At 40.6% G+C, this 20354-nt stretch overlaps 1 protein-coding gene and 1 pseudogene across 1 annotated transcript in view; one reads left to right on the top strand and one right to left on the bottom strand.

The window, feature by feature from the left end:
- Window positions 1-20354, top strand: part of SMIM14 (small integral membrane protein 14) — a 75000-nt gene that overhangs the window by 9954 nt on the left and 44692 nt on the right. The gene's annotated exons all lie outside the window — the stretch shown is intronic.
- Window positions 1028-7653, bottom strand: LOC100511462 (annotated as a pseudogene).

The raw sequence follows: 20354 nt of genomic DNA, 5'->3' as shown, positions 1-20354 counted from the left end.
TACCAAAAAACAATTTTTTTAAAAATTCAGAATATGGCTAAATAGTACTGGAGTAGAAATTTCAGAAAACATTTTCAGGATATGAAACTTTTAAGATATTGAATATAAACAAAGATGATTCAATTGGAAAGTTTTCCTTTGTTTGACCATTTATAATAAATATACCCTGGACTTTGAGAGAAGCTTTGAGATTGCGTAAGATTAAAGGACAGAGGGGGAGGAGAGGGAAGTGGGATGGACTGTGAGTTTGGGTTTACTAGATGCAAACTATAACATTTGGAGTAGATGAGCAATGAGATCCTGCTGTATAGCGCAGGTAACTGTATCTAATCACTTGTGATGCAGCATGATGGCGGATAATGTGAGAAAAAGAATGTGTATACATATGTATAACTGGGTCACTTTATTGTACTGCAGAAATTGACAGAACATTGTAAATCAACTGTAATTTTATTTTATTTTATTTTATTTTATTTTTTTTATTTATTTATTTTTTTGTCTTTTGTCTTTTTTTTTTTTTTTTTTTTTTTTTTTTGACTGTTGTTGTTGTTGTTGTTGCTATTTCTTGGGCCGATCCCCCGGCATATGGAGGTTCCCAGGCTAGGGGTTGAATCGGAGCTGTAGCCACCGGCCTACACCAGAGCCACAGCAACGTGGGATCCGAGCCGCGTCTGCGACCTACACCACAGCTCACGGCAACGCCGGATCGTTAGCCCACTGAGCAAGGGCAGGGACCGAACCCGCAACCTCATGGTTCCTAGTCGGATTCGTTAACCACTGTGCCACGACGGGAACTCCTCAACTGTAATTTTAAAAAGTAAAGGACAGGGAGTTTTCTGATGGACTAGTGACTAGGATTCAGTGCTTTCACCTCTATGGCCCAGGTTCAAACCCTGGTCTGGGAACTGAGATCCCACATCAAGCTGCAGCACACTGTGGCTAGAAAAATAATAAAATAATAAAATGAAAAATAAAATTTCAACCTTTAAAAAAAGAATAAAAGACAGCTAGGGAAGGACAGGAAATTCTAGGTGAGGGTCCGAGATTCAGAACAGAAGACTTCTTTCTTCCCTTTCGCTTTTATGTGAAAAGAGTGATAGTTGAGCCCCAGGGGAATGCAAACACTCCAAAGCAGTGTCCCCGAGGACTTGGGCTGAGGATTAAAGATACGTTTCAAATCTAAGGACTTAGAGGTGAATTGGCCCAGAACATCTTACAGTTTATAAAGCACTCTTTTCAAATTCTTACTCAGTCCTTGGGACAACCCTTTAAAATGAGTAGTTTCAGTTATCTCTCCTGTTTTATACACAGAGAACCTGAAGTCACAGGGAGGCTAATTTAGCCATTTCTCAGTAGTGCCATAACTTACATTATCTAAGATATATTCTTTCTGCTATCCCATGCTGTTTTTAGCAAGTGTTGCCAAAGATGATTCCTACAATGTAGTCAAATACAGGTAAAGAAAAAAAGGGCCATGAAGGAAAGAGAAGGTAATAACTAAGATATAGGAAACACGTTAACTGAGAATTTCCAGAAAAGTAGTGGCAGCCCTGGGGTGGACCTTTAACACAGTCCTGTGCTGCAGAGACATGGGGCAGTTGAGGAGATAAATTCTTGATAACCTTGAAGAGTTCACTTTCTAATAAAAATGGGATAGAAGTTAGGTAGTTCTCCTTTTGAGCTTTCTCCAGAGAGATTATCACAGAAGTTGTTTATGACATTTTTTTGGTCTCTTGTTTATATATTGGTGTGTAATTCTATGAATGAATTATAATTAATAATTAACTTGATTACAAACTCTCGGAGGTAGGCCCTGCCTTTTATTTTTTCTGTATCCTCCTCTGAACTCTTCTGCCAGTGACTTAGACCCTGGGGACTTAGATATAGATCCTTTTTAGGGAAAGGAGAAGTGAGAGAAGACATGGGTTTGAAGCCCACCTCTACTGCATGACTTTGGGTAAGTCACTGATGCTCTCTGGGCTTCAGTTCTTTCCTCTTTAAATGAATGGTTGTGAACTGCTGCATCTCCAAAGTTTTAATAGCACCACTTGTAAAGTCGTGATTTGTTGAATCTGAACAAATGAAGACTTAGCATCCTCTAATCTGTACTTTATCTCTACAGTGATGTCTCGCACAGGCCTCCTGGTCTTTCTGACCTTGTTTCTTCTGTACTTTCCCAATTCACTGTATGAAAAACGAATGTTTTCTTGTCACTCTAACCTGCTTGAGTCTCTTACTTTTGAAGAGTATGCCCTCTGAAAGAATATCTTTTAAGCTTTTTGTTATCCTATAAAAACATTTTATGACAAGATTTTCAGAGAGGGTTTTTATTGTATTTTCTCTTATAAATAAATAGCTAATTCTAGATGGGACTTGAAAAAAAAAGCACAATGTAAGCTCAATGAGTTGAGTTGATTCAGTGTCTTACTGAGGACTATAGCACAGGAGATGAGTCCCAGATAGCTCTGAGGATCTGTTCCAAAGAGGTAAGGGAGGAGCTGGTATATACATATGTGCAGTTGGGTAAAAGGTTATTGCTGGTTATAAGGATCAGATACCTCAAATATCTCAATTTTAGTGCTTTTCTGTGCATGGGAAGATGCAAAAATCTGAGGTTGTTGGAATTCTTCCTTAGATAAGTATTTTAACTATCTAGGGGCCCATAAATTCAAAACACAGAATACTTCATCCTAAATTCTTTCAGAGTTTACCTGTAGGTCAGCAACTGCTGTGGCTAATGACTTGATCCTTAGAAAACTGGAATGGTGGGTAACCTTTTTTGTTTACAAGCAACATAGGGTCATCCTACTGGATCAATACAGCAAGTATTAGAAGGAATTTGTAACTATAATTGCTTGGCTGTTAGTGTGAATTTTAAAAATTTGTCATAGAATTCAGGAATTATTACCTCCTGAGCACAGAAAATTATGGTATTTAGAGTATATAATGGGGTTTGTTTCAACATTTAAATTTTTATTTATTTTTTGCCTTTTAGGGCCGCCCCTGAGGCATATGGAAGTTTCCAGGCTAGGTGTCGAATCGGAGCTGCAGCTGCCAGCCAGCACCAGGAGGGATCTGAGCTGCATCTGAGATCTACACTATAGCTCGCAGCAATGCTGGATCCCCAATCCACTGAGTGAGGCCAGGGATTGAACCTGCATCCTCATGGATACTAGTCGGATTTGTTCTTGCTGTGCCACAAGGGGAACTCCAACATTTAAAATGACTTTATGGGATGGGTGGGCATTTTGGGGGTCTTAGGGATGCAAACTGTTACATTTGAAATGGAAGAGCAGTGGGATCTTATTGCACAGTACAGGGAAATGTGTGTGATTGGGTCACTTCGTTATACAACAGAACTTGATGAAACATTGTAATTAAGCTATCCTTTAATAATAAAAATAAAATAAATAAAATGACTTCTTCTCCCAGGCATAGCTTTAGCATGGTTTTTGACAAATGATGATTGATTTGAACTTGAGCCTGTATCCTTTCCTTGCCCACTTCCCATTATAGAATTAGAGATGCAAATGTAGTTTAAGGGAAAAATATGTCATTAGAAGTATTAGGAAGTCAGTTGATGATTGTCTAATTTCTGTACTACTCGAAAGTTGTCTTGGTAAGAATGAAACAGTGAAACAAGTATACCTAGCATGATTGGTCATATCTGACAGATGTGGAAGGAGTCTTGGTCAGAGATTTACCAAGACCTTGTGACTTCCTGTCTAAGGTCTGTCTCATAGTGGGTGGATATGTGATCATGGTCAAATCGTTAGCTTATCTGAACCTGTTTTCCTCATTTAAACAGGGATAGGGAATTCCCTGTGGTGCAGCAGGTTAAGAATCTGGCATTGTCACTGCAGCGACTTGGGTTGCAGCTGCAGCTCAGATTCCATCCCTGGCCCAGGAACTTCCACAAGCTGCAGGCGCAGCCAAAAAAACAAAACAAAACAAAAAACCCCAAAACAAACAAACACACAACCCCCCCAAAAAAACAACAGGGGAAATTTTCCTGCTTTGACCTTGTGAGAAGGGCTGCTGTTAAAATATGAAAGTAGTTAGAAAGCTACAGGCAAAGGTAAAGTTTATTAGATACGGCTCTGTTTGATTGAAACCCATTTCTTTTCTTTCTTTCTTTTTTTTTTTTTAGCTGCACCCATGGCATGTGAAAGTTCCAGGGCCAGGGATGGAAACTGCGTGCCAGCTGCAACCTGTGCCACAGCTGCGGCAATGCCAGATCCCTGCTAGCCACAAGGGAATATCCTGAGATCCATTTCTGATAAAAGAATAAAGCAAATGAATATGTTAGAAAAAGTGTGTGTGTAAATTTGAACACCTTATTACATTAAGATATTGGGTCATCTAAAAAGTAATCCCAACTACTAATTGTAGCATGTTAGTATATAGTATAATAAATGATAATATTACTAAAATTGATAGACAAATATTTGTTTAATATGAAAGGTAGCCAAAGTTTTGGGATAGCTCTGCTTATTTAGTTGACTGGTTTTCTGATTGGCTACTGTGTAAAAACTTGGGATCAGAAAGCTCTTTCTAGGGGAAAAGAATATTTATAGAGGTGAGTAATTACCTTTATAAAGGGAATAAAGTTAAAAGTAGAGAGAGCAAATTCAAATGTGGTCTCCCTGAATGCTTTGAGGGCAGTTCTAGCAGCTTCTGGCATGTGTTTCACTTTCTTGATTTTATAACTTTGGAGCTTTAATCAATAGCATAGATGCTTTTAAGATAAAGATGCATAAAATGCTTCTTCTGAGTTTCTCATTTCATTGACCAGTATCCCTATCTTCTGTCTTATGAAAACAGATTGCATGCATTCTAAATTGTCATTTTGTATTTTACTCTTGCTGTGTGTTTTATTTTTAATTTTTAAATGGAAAGAATTTTGGTATCATTCTTGGTCAATATAACTATTTGGCTATTTGAAAAGGTGATTTTAGGAGTTCGTGTTGTGGCTCAGTGGAAATGAATCTGACTGGCATCCATGAGGACACATGTTCAATCTCTGACCTTGCTCAGTGGGTTAAGGATCTGGCATTGCTGTGAGCTGTGCAGTAGATCACAGACGCAGCTTGGATCCTTTGTTGCTGTGGCTATGGAGTAGGCTATAGCTCTGATTTGACCCCTAGCCTTCGAAACTCTATGTGCCACAGGAGCAGCCATAAAAAGACAAAAAAAAAAAAAAAAAAGAGGTTTCATCCTCTGACCTTGAATTAGGTTTGGTTATCCTTCCTTTCTCAAGAAGAGCCCTTTATTTGCAGGGGGAGGAGGTAGAGTAGTTTTTTGTTTTTCTACAAATATATATATATGTCTTTTTTTTTTAGGGCCTCACCCACGGCATATGGCTAGGGGTCGAATCGGAGCTACAGCTGCTGGCTTACACCACAACCACAGCAACTCCAGATCCCAGATCTGAGCTGCATCTGTGATCTGCATCATGGCCCACAGCAACTCTGGATCCTTAATCCACTGAGCAGGGCCAGGTATCGAACCCATATCCTCATGGATAATAGTTGGGTTCATTACAGCTGAGTCACAGTGGGAACTCCTTAAATTAAATTTCTTAAACTGTAACCATATCTCTGCCATTTCTTAAAGTTTTATTTATTAACTTTTTACCGTTTATTTATTGATAAATCTGAGGTAATTTTCCTTATTTTTATTGCACCCAACATTTTTTCCTGATTTATGCGTTAATATATGATACTGAAAGATAAAATATATAAAATGCTGATACCCAGAGATTGCCGATGTTAGTTTTCGTGTGTTTTCTGTCAACTTATTTTATTTATTTATTTTGTCTTTTTGCCTTTTCTAGGGCTGCTCCCACGGCATATGGAGGTTCCCAGGCTAGGGGTCTAATTGGAGCTGTTGCTGCTGCCCTATGCCAGAGCCACAGCAACATGGGATCTGAGCTGCGTCTGCAACCTACACCATAGCTCCCGGCAGTGCCTAATCCTTAACCCATTGAGCAAGGGCAGGGATCGAACCCGCAACCTCATGGTTCCTAGTCAGATTCATTAACCACTGAGCCACGATGGGGACTCCAGATGGCTTTGATTTTTAACATGCCTTGAGAAAACACCTGAAACAAAGCTAGTCTAGTCTTTGTCTTTTTTCCTGTATTTTTCTTGTTTTATGTGTTTTGTTTTTGTTTTTGTTTGTTTGTTTTGCTTTTTAGGGCGCACTCACAGCATATGGAGGTGTCCAGGCTAGGGTTCAAATTGGAGCTATAGCTGCCGGCCTACACCATAGCACATGATAATACTAGATCCTTGAACCACTGGGCGAGGCCAGGGATCAAACCCACAACCTCATGTTCCTAGTTGGATTCATTTCCACTGCACCATGACAGGAACTCCATTTTATGTGTGTTTTTAAAAATGAATTTTAAAATGAATTCCCATTTGCCTTTATTTTAAATTTACCAAACATTACCATGATATTATACCAACATTAGTAATTTGTGCTATATACTTTGTTGTTTGAGTATTTTGGTTCTCTTAGTTTTTTTTTTTTTTTTTTTTTTTTTTCTTTTTACCATTTCTTGGGCCACTCCCACAGCATATGGAGGTTCCCAGGCTAGGGGTCAAATTGGAGCTGTAGCCGCTGGCCTACACCAGAGCCACAGCAACGCGGGATCCGAGCTGTGTCTGCAACCTACAACACAGCTCATGGCAACGCCGGATCCTTAACCCACTGAGCAAGGCCAGGGATCGAACCTGCAACCTCATGGTTCCTAGTCAGATTCATTAACCACTGAGCCACAACGGGAACTCCGATTCTCTTAATTGTTATAGCTTCCACCAGAGAAATGGAGTAAGGAAGGATAGACATTGAAAACTCATTTTATAAAGAATGATTACCTCAGATTTAGGGCAAAGGCTGACTTTAGATGTATCCATTGTATAGTCTGTTTATATATTTGGTCATTTCTCATTGATAGTGGAACTTGGTTTATTTTATAGCACAGTTGCAGAGTTTCGAATCCCTTTTTTAATGTATTAACTCTAGCCAACAGATTCAGTGTTGATGGAAGGTCACATCAAGGGTTAAGGTAATTTAGCATGTTCAGTTCAAAAGAAAAATTGAGATGTAATTATTTGTCCTTAGAGCTAATGGTTCAGGTAAGAGAAGAATAAAAAAACTATTGTAAGGTTATTCTTTTTGAAAGTTCATATTTTTTGAATAGTTGAGAAGACGCAAAACGGTATACAGTGAAAAGATACCTTACTACTTGTCTCTTAGCCTCTTAGGCTCACTTTCCAGAAGCAATCCGTTATATAATTATTTTTAATTTTTGTTGTTATTTTTTATTACATAAATTAACCCATCTGTTATAGGCTAGCAGCACTTCAAATGGCCCTTCCTTCAGTTCCCTCAGTCTAATGGCAGGCTTTACTGTGATGGCAGAAGTGGTGTTGTAGGTCTAGGCACCACCAGCTACTGTTTTCTTGTAGGAACCACAGTGCCAGATGCCCACAGCTCGTTTCTTCACCTTGTTTTGCTGTGGAAGGAGCACATGTGCTTAGTATGCTGACTGATTTCAGCTTCCCTCACCATTTCCCTGTGGGAGGCAGCATGAAGGATTCCCTATTTGCCTGAGATTCTGATGTTCTTGTTGCGTTTATCCATGTCACCACAAATTTGTCTGAGCCCAGAGAGGAGGAGGAGGCCCATAATTATTTTTAAATTCTAAATTCTTAAGGTTTTGAATCATTTGCAAACATCTCCCCATAGATGAGAATTTATATTTATTAATGCAAGGAAGTTAAGCATCAACCTTTAGTATTTTTTTTTCCTCCATACGCATGGCATACCAGAAATTCCTGGGCCAGGGGTTGAACCTGTGCTATAGCAGTGACAATGCCAAATCCTTCACACTAGGCCACCAGGAAACTCCTTTAGTATTTATTTTGGATAGAATCATTTATTTACATATGTATATATGTAATTTGATTTAAAAACTAAAATGTAACATAGAAAATTAGGAGAACAAGAAAAAAACATCTGATCACCTTAACAGAACCAGTATCCGTAGGTTAAGATTCTGGGCGGATAGTAATTCTACATACTTTTTTCTTTAACCACTAGAATTTCATGTTGCGCATTTTGGATTTCTGATTCATTTCTTATGAAGGAAATTAATTTCTTGATAATATTGCTCTTGGAAGCAGAAGTAGGGAACTAACCTTTATTGAAGAAGAGGAGAAAGTAGAGATTGGCAAGAGTCAGAAAGTTAAATAAGAGTGTTTTTATAATTCAACCTTGCGAAAAATAAAAGAAAAATTAAGTTGCAGTAATTCTGGGTGCTTAGAACTGATTGCTCTTCTTTTTTCTTCTGTTTTCTTTCTTTCTTTCTTTCTTTATTTTTGTCTTTTTGCCATTGCTTGGGCCACTCCCGTGGCATGTGGAGGTTCCCAGGCTAGGGGTCGAATCGGAGCTGTAGTCACCAGCCTATGCCAGAGCCACAGCAACGCGGGATCCGAGCCGCGCCTGCAACCTACACCACAGCTCACGGCAATGCCGGATTGTTAACCCACTGAGCAAGGGCAGGGACCGAACCCGAAACCTCATGGTTCCTAGTCGGATTCGTTAACCACTGAGCCACGACAGGAACTCCTCTGTTTTCTTTTTTAAATGGAGGTGTTGATTTGAGATGTATAGAAGATAAGCTTACATTTTGTTATGTTTTGAATGCTTACGTGAAGGGACAGAAATGTTTAATACACAGTACTCTGCTTCAAATCATAACTAATTTATAAACTTGGTGAAATTACAGGGAGGGCAATCCCAAAAATTTCTGGAGAACAATGAATGACATATGACATACGAACAGTGGAAGTAGTGTTAGCCTGCTTTGTCTCCTCTGGCTTGTGACAGTTTTGTCGGCTTTCCTTCTTCTTTGTCTGTGTCGTCTTTGTCTTTTTTTTTTTTTTCTTTTTTTAGGGCCACACCTGTGACATATGGAGGTTCCCAGGCTAGGGGTCAAATCAGAGCTGTAGCTGCCGGCCTACACCAGAGCCACAGCAATGCAGGATCTAAGCCGTGTCTGTGACCTACACCACAGCTCACTGCAACGCCGGATCCTTAACCCACTAAACAAGGCCAGGGATCAAACCCACGTCCTCATGGATGCCATTTGGGTTCATTAACCACTGAGCCACAACTGGAACTCTTTTCTTCATTTAATTTTTTAATGCTCTTGACAGTTTTGAGGAGTATTGATTAGATATTTTGTAGAACTCCCCTCCATTTGGGTTGGACGATTTTTCTCAGGATTAGACTTGGTGTCGAGGTTTTGGGAAAGAAAACCACAGAGGTGAAGTGCCCTTCTCGTCACATCATATCAAAGTGTACATGAGAGTAACACGACTTATCAGTGATGGTGTTTACCTGGAGCTTTTGGTTAAGGGAGTGTTTGCTAGGTTTCTCTACTATAAAGTTACCTTCTCTTTCTCAATGCTGTCCTTTAGAAGTGACTCACTAAGTCTAGTCCACATTCAAGGCCAGGGGAGGGTTAACTTCACCTTCCAGAGAAGGATCCATCTATTCCTGTTACTTAGGATTCTGTAAGGGAGATTGGTCCTTTTCCCTCCTTCTACCTTTCCCTCCCTCTGCTGGAGTATTGGAAAGCAAAGCGCAGATGATGTACATCATTGATGACATTTGTATCGTTCTTAATACATAGTGCCAAATTACATTCCAGAAGGACGGTAGCTGTTAACTGCTAAGACTAGCAGTTATGGAGTTCCCGTCGTGGTGCAGTGGTTAATGAATCCTACTAGGAACCATGAGGTTTCGGGTTCGATCCCTGGCCTTGCTCAGTGGGTTAAGGATCTGGCGTTGCCGTGAGCTGTGGTGTAGGTTGCAGACGCAGCTCAAATCCCTCGTTGCTGTGGCTCTGGCGTAGGCCGGTGGCTACAGCTCCGATTGGACCCCTAGCCTGGGAATCTCCATATGCCATGAGAGCGGCCCTGGAAAAGGCAAAAAAGACCAAAAAAAAAAAAAAAAAAAAAAGACTAGCAGTTATGACTCAATTTTCATGGTACTTTTTTGGTATAAGTTTGCCTCCCCCCCCTCTTTTTTTTTCTTTTTTTCTTTGCTATGGCATGTGGAGTTCCCAGACCAGGAATCAGATCTGAATCACAGTTGTGATCTACACTGCAGCTGCAGTAACACTGGATCCTTAACCCACAGTGCCGAGCCGGCGAGCCAGGGATTGAACTTGGATCCCAGCACAGCAGAGACGCTGCCAATCCTATTGTGCCACAGCAGCAACTCCAAACATTCTTATATTAATTTGTATTTATTTGACTACTTAGTTAAGATGACCTTTTAAAAAGGTTTAATAATTAGCTGTAGCACCTTTTGGTAATTATCTTTTCCTTTGGGCTTTACCTGTTTCAGATATATTTTAGAGACTTGCTATTTTAACTCTTTGATCTCTTAGGAACTTAAGAGATTTATTTTCTATTTTGGTTATTGACTCTTAATTTTTACTTATCTTCAGGGTTTTGTCTTTTATTCAGATCTCATGACCACATCATTCTTAGTCGTCTTGTATTCTTTTATTTTTTAGCATATGAAAGTTCCCAGGCTAGGGGTGGAATTGGAACTGCAGCTGCCTCCTACACCACAGCCATAGCAACTTGGGATTGGAGCTGCAACTGTTACCTACACCACAGCTCACAGCAATGCCAGTTCCCAGGCCTACCCACTGAGCAAGGCCAGGGATTGAACCGGAGTCCTTATGGATACTCGTCAGGTTCGTTACCTCTGAGCCACAACAGGAACTCCTTCTTGTATTCTTTTAAATTTGTTTCCTGCTTCTGTTACATTTACCACTGATAATGAAATTTGCTAGCCATTGGTAAAGCAAGAAGTTAACAAGTAAGGCCATTTTAGGTTAGAGTCATTTAATGGGAGTTTCATTCAAAATGAATGTGAGAATTCTTGTGTGTTAATTTAGCATATGACTGGATTATTTGCTTTAAGAATTCATAACTGATTATCCCAAACCTTTCATGTTAAAAATACTTTTAAAATGTTTACTATTTTGCAGTGTGTTACAAAAATAACTAACTCATTTGAAAATTACTTTTACAGTCTTGAAACCTATGTTGAAATTTTGTATTTTGGATATTTTTGTTACTCATATGTATTTGTGTATACCTTTTTAAAAAAAAGAATAGTTTTGAGATTCCTGTCTTGGCTCAGTGGTAATGAACCCAGCTAGTATCCATGAGGATGAGGGTCTGATCCCTGGCCTCGCTCGGTGGGTTAAGGATCCAGCATTGCCACGAGCTGTAGTGTAGGTTGCAGACGCAGCTGGCATCTGGCCTTGCTGTGGCTGTGGCTGTGGTGTTGGAGCAGCTGCAGCTCCGATTGGACCCCTGGCCTGAGAACTGCCGTGTGCTGCAAGTGTGGCCATTTAAAAAAAGAATAAATAAATAAGAAGAAAAAAAATCAATAATATAAAGAGCTCCTCACATCAGTTCCTCAAAGAGTTTGAAAAAAAAAAAAGAAATGTAAGTGCTAATAAATTGGAAAAGATGTGCAGCCTCATTAGAATTGGGAAATTAGAGTTAGGAAAGCAATGAGACATATTTTGGGGGCCTACATTCTGGCAAAAAAATTTTAAATTGAGTATATCGTATATTATGTAGTATTAGTGATAGTAATAATATTGTATGTAATTACTATGCTGTGCAATTAGTAATAAGTACTATGTGCTATTGATAAAATTAAAATTGGTTAAGTTTTTTTGTGACTGCCCTTAGACCTAAGATTTTGTACTTAGTCCTACAAAAAGTAGGGGCACAAAAATATATGTTGCAACATTATATTAACAAAAAAAAATTGGAAGGGCCCTAAGTTATCTTCGCTAAAGAAATTCTAAAATTGTTAATGTTTTGGAGTATTATGACGCCATTAAGAAAGAATGAAATAGAAGGAATTTGCTTGTGATGCAGCGGGTTAAGGATGTGCCATTGTCACTGCAGCAGCTTGGGTCGCTGCTCTGGTGCAGGTTCAGTTCCAGGCCTGGGAACTTCTACATGCCATGGGTGCTGCCAAAAATGATAATGAAATAGAGCTTTATATATTGAAAGGTCTCCAGGGCTTTTTATGTTACAAAAAAGCAAGTTGCAGAACATGTGTAGTATGATCTCATACAGCCCACCAAAGTGATATGTGTATATATATATTTATAAGGGTATAAGTACCTATAAAAGGCTTGGAAGTATTTACACCTGACTATTAACTGTGTTACCTCTGGGAGAAGGGAGGAGCATTGGGCAGAGAAGAATGGGAAGGTTGACATTTGCCACTTTATATGCTTCCAGGGGGTACTGCCACTGATGCCAAATACATAATACATAATGTTGCTGTTTAACAAATATTTGCTACTAACAGTGCTTGGCTTAATCAAGAAGCACTTTGGTTTTTTGGGGGGGTAGAGGTTTGGTCTTTTTAGAGAAGTACCTGCAGCATATGGAGGTTCCCAGGCTAGGAGTAAAGTCGGAGCTGCATCTGCTGGCCTACACCACAGCCACAGCAATGCCAGATCTGAGCTGCATCTGTGGCCTATACCACAACTCATGGCAACTCCAGATTCTCAACCCACTGAGCAGGGCCAGGGATCAAACCCTTGGCCTCATGGATACTGGTTGGGTTCATTACATCTGAGCCACAATGGGAACTCCAATAACCACTTTTAATTAATTAATTTTGGAGTTCCGTCATGGCGCAATGGAAGCAAATCTGTGAATCATGAGGTTTCGGTTCGATCCCTGGCCTTGCTCAGTGGGGTTAAGGATCTGGAGTTGCTGTGAGCTATGGTGTAGGTTGAATTCTCGGCTCGAATCCGGCGTTGCTGTGGCTGTGGTATAGGCCAGTGGTTAATAGCTCCGATTAGGCCCCTAGCCTGGGAACCTCCATGTGCCTCGGGTGCAGCCCTAAAAAAAAAAAAAAAAAATTATTTATTTATTTGCTTTTTAGGGCTGCACCCACAGCACATGGAGGTTCCCAGGCTAGGGCTCAAATTGGAGCTACAACTGCCGGCCTACACCACAGCCTCAGCAACACAGGATCCAAGCCACATCTGCCACCTACACCACGGCTCATGGCAATGCCAGATCCTTAACCCACTGAGTGAGGCCAGGGATGGAACCTGCGTCCTCATGGATACTAGTCAGATTCGCTTTTGCTGAGCCATGACGGGAACTCCACGAACCACTTGTAAGAAGTTTATTTCTTAAGGAATCAATCCTGTATATAAGCATGTAACTCCATGGCACGATTCTAGAAAACACAGTAGTAGAACAACAGTATCTACTTTTCCACCTTTTCCAAAGTTATAAACAGTTCAGTTTGACTCCCCAGAGGTGAAATAAGGTAAATTAAACCCACCCAGCATGAGCTGGCGTGTTTAAGGTTCTAACAGCAGATAATAAATTGGTTAACAGCACTGGAAAACTCCCTCAGCACACATAGAAACGGAATGACTCAACTGATTTATTATAGCTGAATTCTACTTGGAAAGTTTTGTTGGTTGTTGCTGAAGGAGGAAATGATCCGGATCTGAGGGGAATTGCGTTTGCCCTCCTAACATAGAGTGGGTTCTTTTATTGCTTTTTCATCCTAAGAGCTGCTTAGGAGTGGATAGTATGAGAACTTTAGATATGTTTTGCCCTTTGTGCTGCATGAAAAGTCATCTGTAAACTGTTGCTTACTTTTTTTTTTTTATTTGTCTTTTGTCTTTTTGTTGTTGTTGTTGTTGTTGCTATTTCTTGGGCCGCTCCCACGGCATATGGAGGTTCCCAGGCTAGGGGTCGAATCGGAGCTGTAGCCACCGGCCTACGCCAGAGCCACAGCAATGCCAGATCCGAGCCGCGTCTGCAACCTACACCACAGCTCACGGCAACGCCAGATCCTTAACCCACTGAGCAAGGGCAGGGATTGAACCCGCAACCTCATGGTTCCTAGTCGGATTCGTTAACCACTGCGTCACGACGGGAACTCCAACTGTTGCTTACTTTATGCCCAAAGTCAGATTGCTCTCACAAATATTAATTATAGTCGGAAAAATACTGATATATAAAGTAAACTTATTATTAAAAAACCTTAAAGTAGAGAAAAGTAAAAATGTGTAAAAAATTCTCCAGTACCAGTTTCACTAATTACCAGCTCATGGCCAGTTTTATTTCTTGTGTGTCCGTATTTACTTCCCTCTCTCTTCTCCTGAATTATTTAGAACTTCTTCAGTGCACTGTTATTTTTACGACTTAGGCCTTTTGTGACCGGTTGGAGTAAAGCTGGCTGTCTTTAAGGTTCAAGCACATTATTTTGATCTCATTTAGCATTATTCTTATATTAGGGATATATATTGAGGAAGTACGCAGCTCCTCTTAAACACGAAAGGCAAAAGCACTGTTTTAAATTGCTTTCTATCAAAGTTGTCTTCTATGCTGATTTACCAGAATTGTGAGTTAGTAACCCAGTTTTGTCTTGTCCAGAATAGAGCACTTTCTTCTTTTTTTTTTTTTTTTTTTTTTTTTTGTCTTTTTGCCTTTTCTAGGGCCGCTCCTGCGGCATATGGAGGGTCCCAAGCTGTGGGTCGAATGGGAGCTGCGCCACAGCCACAGCAACTCGGGATCCGAGCTGCGTCCAAGACCTACACCACAGCTCACGGCAACGCTGGATCCTTAACCCACTGAGCAAGGCCAGGGGTCAAACCCGCAACCTCATGGTTCCTAGTTAGATTCGTTAACCACTGTGCCATGACGGGAACTCCCTAGAGTACTTTCTTAATGTCTTTGGACACCAAGGGATTTAAATGTGGGGTGGTGGGTAAGTTTCTTGCTCCAGTGCTTAGCTGCTGGTGTGCAGTGACACGTGTTCTGAGTCCTAGCCAAGAGAGAACTGGTTCCATTCTATTTAAGTTATTTTATTTTTTATTTTTTAATTTTTTGTCCTTTGTTTTTTAGGGTTGCACCTGTGGCATATGGAGGTTCCCAGGCTAGGGGTCTAATCAGAGCTGTTGCCGCCGGCCTACACCACAGCCATAGCAGCGCAGGATCCAAGCCGTGTCTTCGACCTACATCACAGCTCATGACAACGCCAGATCCTTAACCCACTGAGTGAGGCCAGGGATTGAACCCATGTCCTCATGAATGCTAGTCGGGTTCGTTAATCACTGAGCCACGACGGGAACTCTCTAAGTAATTTTAAAGAGGATACTATTAACTGAAATTTGAATAGTACTTATAACGCCTCAAGTTTATATGTAGAAAGTTACACAGAAGCATAGCACTCTTGAGGAATGTACTATTTATAAATACATTTTCTCATTTTACTGAGGCTCATTAAGACCAACAGATACTTAGAAATTGTAGTTGATTTACATGTTCTGGCATATATAGATACAGAGAAAATAAACATCGTCCAGAATTCAAAAATCTTTATTCATGGCTAAGGCTTAAGCAGTGAAGGAAGTGTTTAGAGATAGAGTGATGACTAAGTTAGATTTCTGCTGCCAAGCTTTGTTTTTTTGTTTTTTAAGGAGGGGGTAGTGGTGGAATCTTGTTTTTAAGTTAAATGGATTAAAAAGATACTTAAAAATAGTGGCTTAACAATTTTTATTAATGATTAAAAACAAATCTCCCTCTTTCTTTCTTTCCTTTTCTTTTTCTTTCTTTCTTTTTTTTTTTTTTTTTGGTTTTTAGGGCCAAACCTGGGGCATATCAAGGTTCTCAGGGAAGGGTCTAATTGGAGCTGTAGCTGTCAGCCTATGCCACAGCCTCAGCCACACCAGATCCGATCTGTGGCTGCAACCTACACCACAGCTCATGGCAACGCTGGATCCTTAACCTACTGAGCGAGGCCAGGGATGGAACCCGCAACCTCATGGTTCCTAGTTGGATTCGTTTCCACTGCACCATGATGGGAACTCCAAATCTCCCTTTATTTCTTTCTTTTTTTTTTTTTTTTTTGTCTTTTTGTCTTTTGTCTTGTTGTTGTTGTTGTTGTTGTTGTTGCTATTTCTTGGGCCGCTCCCGCGGCATATGGAGGTTCCCAGGCTAGGGGTTGAATCGGAGCTGGAGCCACCGGCCTACGCCAGAGCCACAGCAACGCAGGATCCGAGACACATCTGCAACCTACACCACAGCTCACGGCAACGCTGGATCTTTTAACCCACTGAGCAAGGGCAGGGACCGAACCCGCAACCTCATGGTTCCTAGTCGGATTCGTTAACCACTGCGCCACGACGGGAACTCCCAAATCTCCCTTTCTTTATAAAAGTCAGTTTGGTAGTATTTTCTTAGCATTTCTGTGTTCAGGGGCTACAGAACTGGATAGATTTTGTACATTTTAGTATTTGAAATTATTATGACATGGAAATTTGACTCTTTTCAACTGCTGTATAGGATTTCATGTCCTCATATTATTATTTATTTAATTAGAGCCACACAGTTAAACACTTTGAATTACCTTTTTTTTTTTGCGCTCTTATGGAATGTGTTGCAGGAGTTCTTGCTGTGGTGCAACGGGTTAAGAATCCAACTACAGTGGCTTGGGTCGCTGGGGAGGCACAGGTTTGAGCCCTGGCCCCACGCAGTGGGTTAAAGGATCTGGTGTTGCTGCAGATGTGGGGAAGTTTGCAGCTGTGGCTCAAATTCATTCTCTGACCCAGGAATTTCCATATGCCTCAGGGACAGCCATGAAAAAAAAAAGTGTTAGAGTGAACGTCCTTATACAAATAATTTGCATGCTTGTTTGGATATAGATATCTAAGTTACTTAGATAAATTTTCCAATTTTCTGATCAAAGTGATATTTAGATTTGTACTTCTTCCATTTTGTGTTTGCTTATTGGCTCTGTTTTCCTGCGAACATGCTATTTGCTTCTTTTTTCTGTTAGATTGCCATTTTCATATTGACTTTTCAGAATCATCTGTAAATTAAGGAAATTAACTCTGATAGGTGTTATGTTCTTTTAAAAGGTTGTTCTTTGTCTTTTTATTTTATGGTATATTTTTGGCTTATAGAAACTGATAATATTTTTGATTGTCAGAATTATTTGTCCTTTATAGTTTCCTATATTTCTGTTCTGCTACACATATCCCAGTAGTCTTCTTGTAGTTACACATTTGTGACTTTTTAGGTTAAATTTTTTCTATATTTTACAAGTTTTAATACATAGGTACATATTCACTATAAGAAATGCTTAAAGGAGTTGTGTGTGGCCTCATTTTAGAAAGTTAAATCACTCATGCATTTGAATTTGTTTTGGAATAAGGAATGAGAATAGGGAGTCAGCTAGCCCCAACACCATTTGTAGAATAACTTGCGTCACCCCCAGTGATTTGATGTGCTACCATCAACCTATGTGTTTCTATAATGGGTGTCATTGAAAGAGCATTTTGACTAGGCTCTCTGTTGATTCTAGGTTCTCTGCTATCAGTTTTCCATAGTGTGACCTAGGTGACCTTTTGAAAGCACTCAGGCGTACAGCCCTTGTGGACTTCACATTACTCTTTGGATGAAGACTTAATCTCACATGGCCTAGAAGACCCTGTGGGGCCTGGCGCCTTAACCTCTCGGTCTTATTTCAGACCATCCTTGCTGTCTGGATTCCAGCACCTCACAGCCTTCAGTCCCTTCATTGGGCCGTGCTCTTACTCACTGCAGGGTCTTCACACTGCTCTTTCCTTTGTGTCTAGAGTGCCTCCAGCCCTCAATCCCTGTGCCTCCCCCCCCGCCCCTTGCCCTGCCCTAGTCCCGTATGTCCTCCCGCTTTCAACTCAGCTAACGTAAAATCTTCCTGATTCCCTAGATAAGTCTAGAACCTGTGTATGCTTTCCAGGCATCATTTATCTTTTTTTTTTAATTAACAACTTTATTGAAATATAATTCACATACTACACAGTACACTACTTAAAGTGTGCAATCCAGTGGTTTTTCATATATTTGTGGAGTCATGTGACCATCACCATAACCAACTTAAGAACATTTTCTTCACCTGAAGAGAAAGCCTCTACCAGTTAGCAGTCACTCCCCATTTCTCCCCAAGCTTCCTAGTCCTTTGTAACCACAATGATTTTTTTTTAATTGTGGCGAAATATACATAGCAAATTTTGCCATTGTAACTTTTTTTTTTTGGTCATTTTAGGGCTGTACCGGCGGCATGTAGAGGTTCCCAGGCTAGGGGTTGAATCCTACGCCACAGCCACAGCAACACAGGATCCATAACCCACTGAGCAGGGCCAGGGATTGAACCTGCATTCTCATGGATGCTAGTCAGATTTGTTTCCACTGAGCCACAATGGGAACTCCAGTCATTTTTTTTATAAAGTGTCCAGTCTATTGGCATTACATTCACAGTGTTGTGCAACCGTCTCTACTATCTTTGCTTTTTAGGGCCACTTCTGCGGCATGTGGAGGTTCCCAGGCTAAGGGTTAAATTGGAGCTGAGGCCACTGGCCTACACCACAGCCACAGCAATACCAATTCCAGGCCACATCTGTGACCTACACCGCAGCTCTTGGCAACGCCAGAGTCTTAACCCATTGAACCGGGCCAGGGATTGAACCCACATCTCATGGATACTAGTTGGGTCCATTACCACTAAGCCAAGACAGAAACGCCACTACTATCTACTTCTAAAACTTTATCAGGAGTTCCCGTTGTGGCGCAGTGGTTAACGAATCCGACTAGGAACCATGAGGTTGCGGGTTCGGTCCCTGCCCTTGCTCAGTGGGTTAAAAGATCCGGCGTTGCCGTGAGCTGTGGTGTAGGTTGCAGATGTGTCTCGGATCCTGCGTTGCTGTGGCTCTGGCGAAGGCCGGTGGCTCCAGCTCCGATTCAACCCCTAGCCTGGGAACCTCCATATGCCGTGGGAGCGGCCCAAGAAATAGCAACAACAACAACAACAAAACAACAACAAAAAAGACAAAAGACAAAAAAATAAAAATAAAAATAAATAAAATAAAATAAAACTTTATCATAGCAAACATACTCTACTGAGTTAAGCAGTAACTCGCATTCAGTCTCCCCCAGGTCTTGGCAGCCATCATTCTACTTTCTGTCTGTGTGAATTTGCCTGTTCTGGAGATTTCATATAACTAGTCCTTTTGTGTCTGCTTATTTCACTTAGCATAATATTTTCAAGGTTCATCTATATGTCAGAACTTCATTACTTTTTATGACCAAGTGATGTTCTATTGTATGTATATACCACCTTTTGTTTAACCATCCATCAGTTAATAGACACCTGGGTTGTTTTCACTTTTTGGCTATTGCGAATTATACTCTTATAAACATTTAGTGTCTGAGTATCTGTTGGAGTCTGTTTTCACATCTTTGAAGATAAACACCTCGAAGTGGATTAGCTGAGTCACTGATAATTCTCATGTTTAATTTGAGGACCCATCAGATTGTTTTCCAGAGGAGCCATATTGGAGGTTTCTGATTTCTCCACATCATTTATTTCCATTTTTTATTGTAGTCACCCTAATAGATATGAAATGGTATCTCATTGTGGTTTTGATTTGTATTTCACTAATAACTAATGACATTGAACATTTTTTCATATCCTTATTGACTATCTTTGGAGAAATGTCTGTTCAAGTCCTTTGTCCATTTTTAATTTTTTTTGCCTTTTGTCTTTTTAAAAGGGCCGTGCCTGCAGCATATGGAGCTTCCCAGGCTAGCGGGTCTAATCAGAGCTACAGCTGCTGGCCTATGCCACAGCCAAAGCCATGCCAGATCCGATCCGCGTCTGCGACCTACACCAAAGCTCTCAGCAATGCCAGATCCTTAACCCACTGAGCAAGGCCAGGAATTGAGCCCGAAACCTCATGGTTCCTAGTTGGATTCATCTTTTGCTGTACCATGACAGGAACTCCTCTTTGTCCGTTTTTAAATTGAGTTGTTTTGTTATTGAGTTAGAGGCATTCCTTGTTTAGTCTGGCTGTTAAACCATTTTTAGATAAATGATTTACAAATATTTTCTGTATGTTGTCCTTTTCAGTCTTCTGGTCCATTTATCTTTTATAGTACTCAAAAGTTTGTACTTATTAGTTTTAAATATTCAGGTTTGTTTTTTTGGGGGGGGGATCTTTTTAGGGCCTCACCTGCCTCATATGGAGGTTCCCAGGCTAGGGGCCTCATTGGAGCCAGGCCACAGCAACGCCAGATCCGAGCCTCGTCTGCGACCTCCACAACATCTCACGGCAACGCCGGATCCTTAACCCACTGAGCGAGGCCAGGGATCAAACCTACAACCTAGTCAGATTCGTTTTTTGCTGCACCAGGACAGGAACTCCTTAAATA

This window comes from Sus scrofa, chromosome 8 (assembly GCF_000003025.6).
Source record: "Sus scrofa isolate TJ Tabasco breed Duroc chromosome 8, Sscrofa11.1, whole genome shotgun sequence".
NCBI classification, from domain to species: Eukaryota; Metazoa; Chordata; class Mammalia; order Artiodactyla; family Suidae; genus Sus; species Sus scrofa.
The sequence above is the reverse complement of the archived record's forward strand: the minus strand, read 5'-3'. Positions and strand labels throughout refer to the sequence as shown.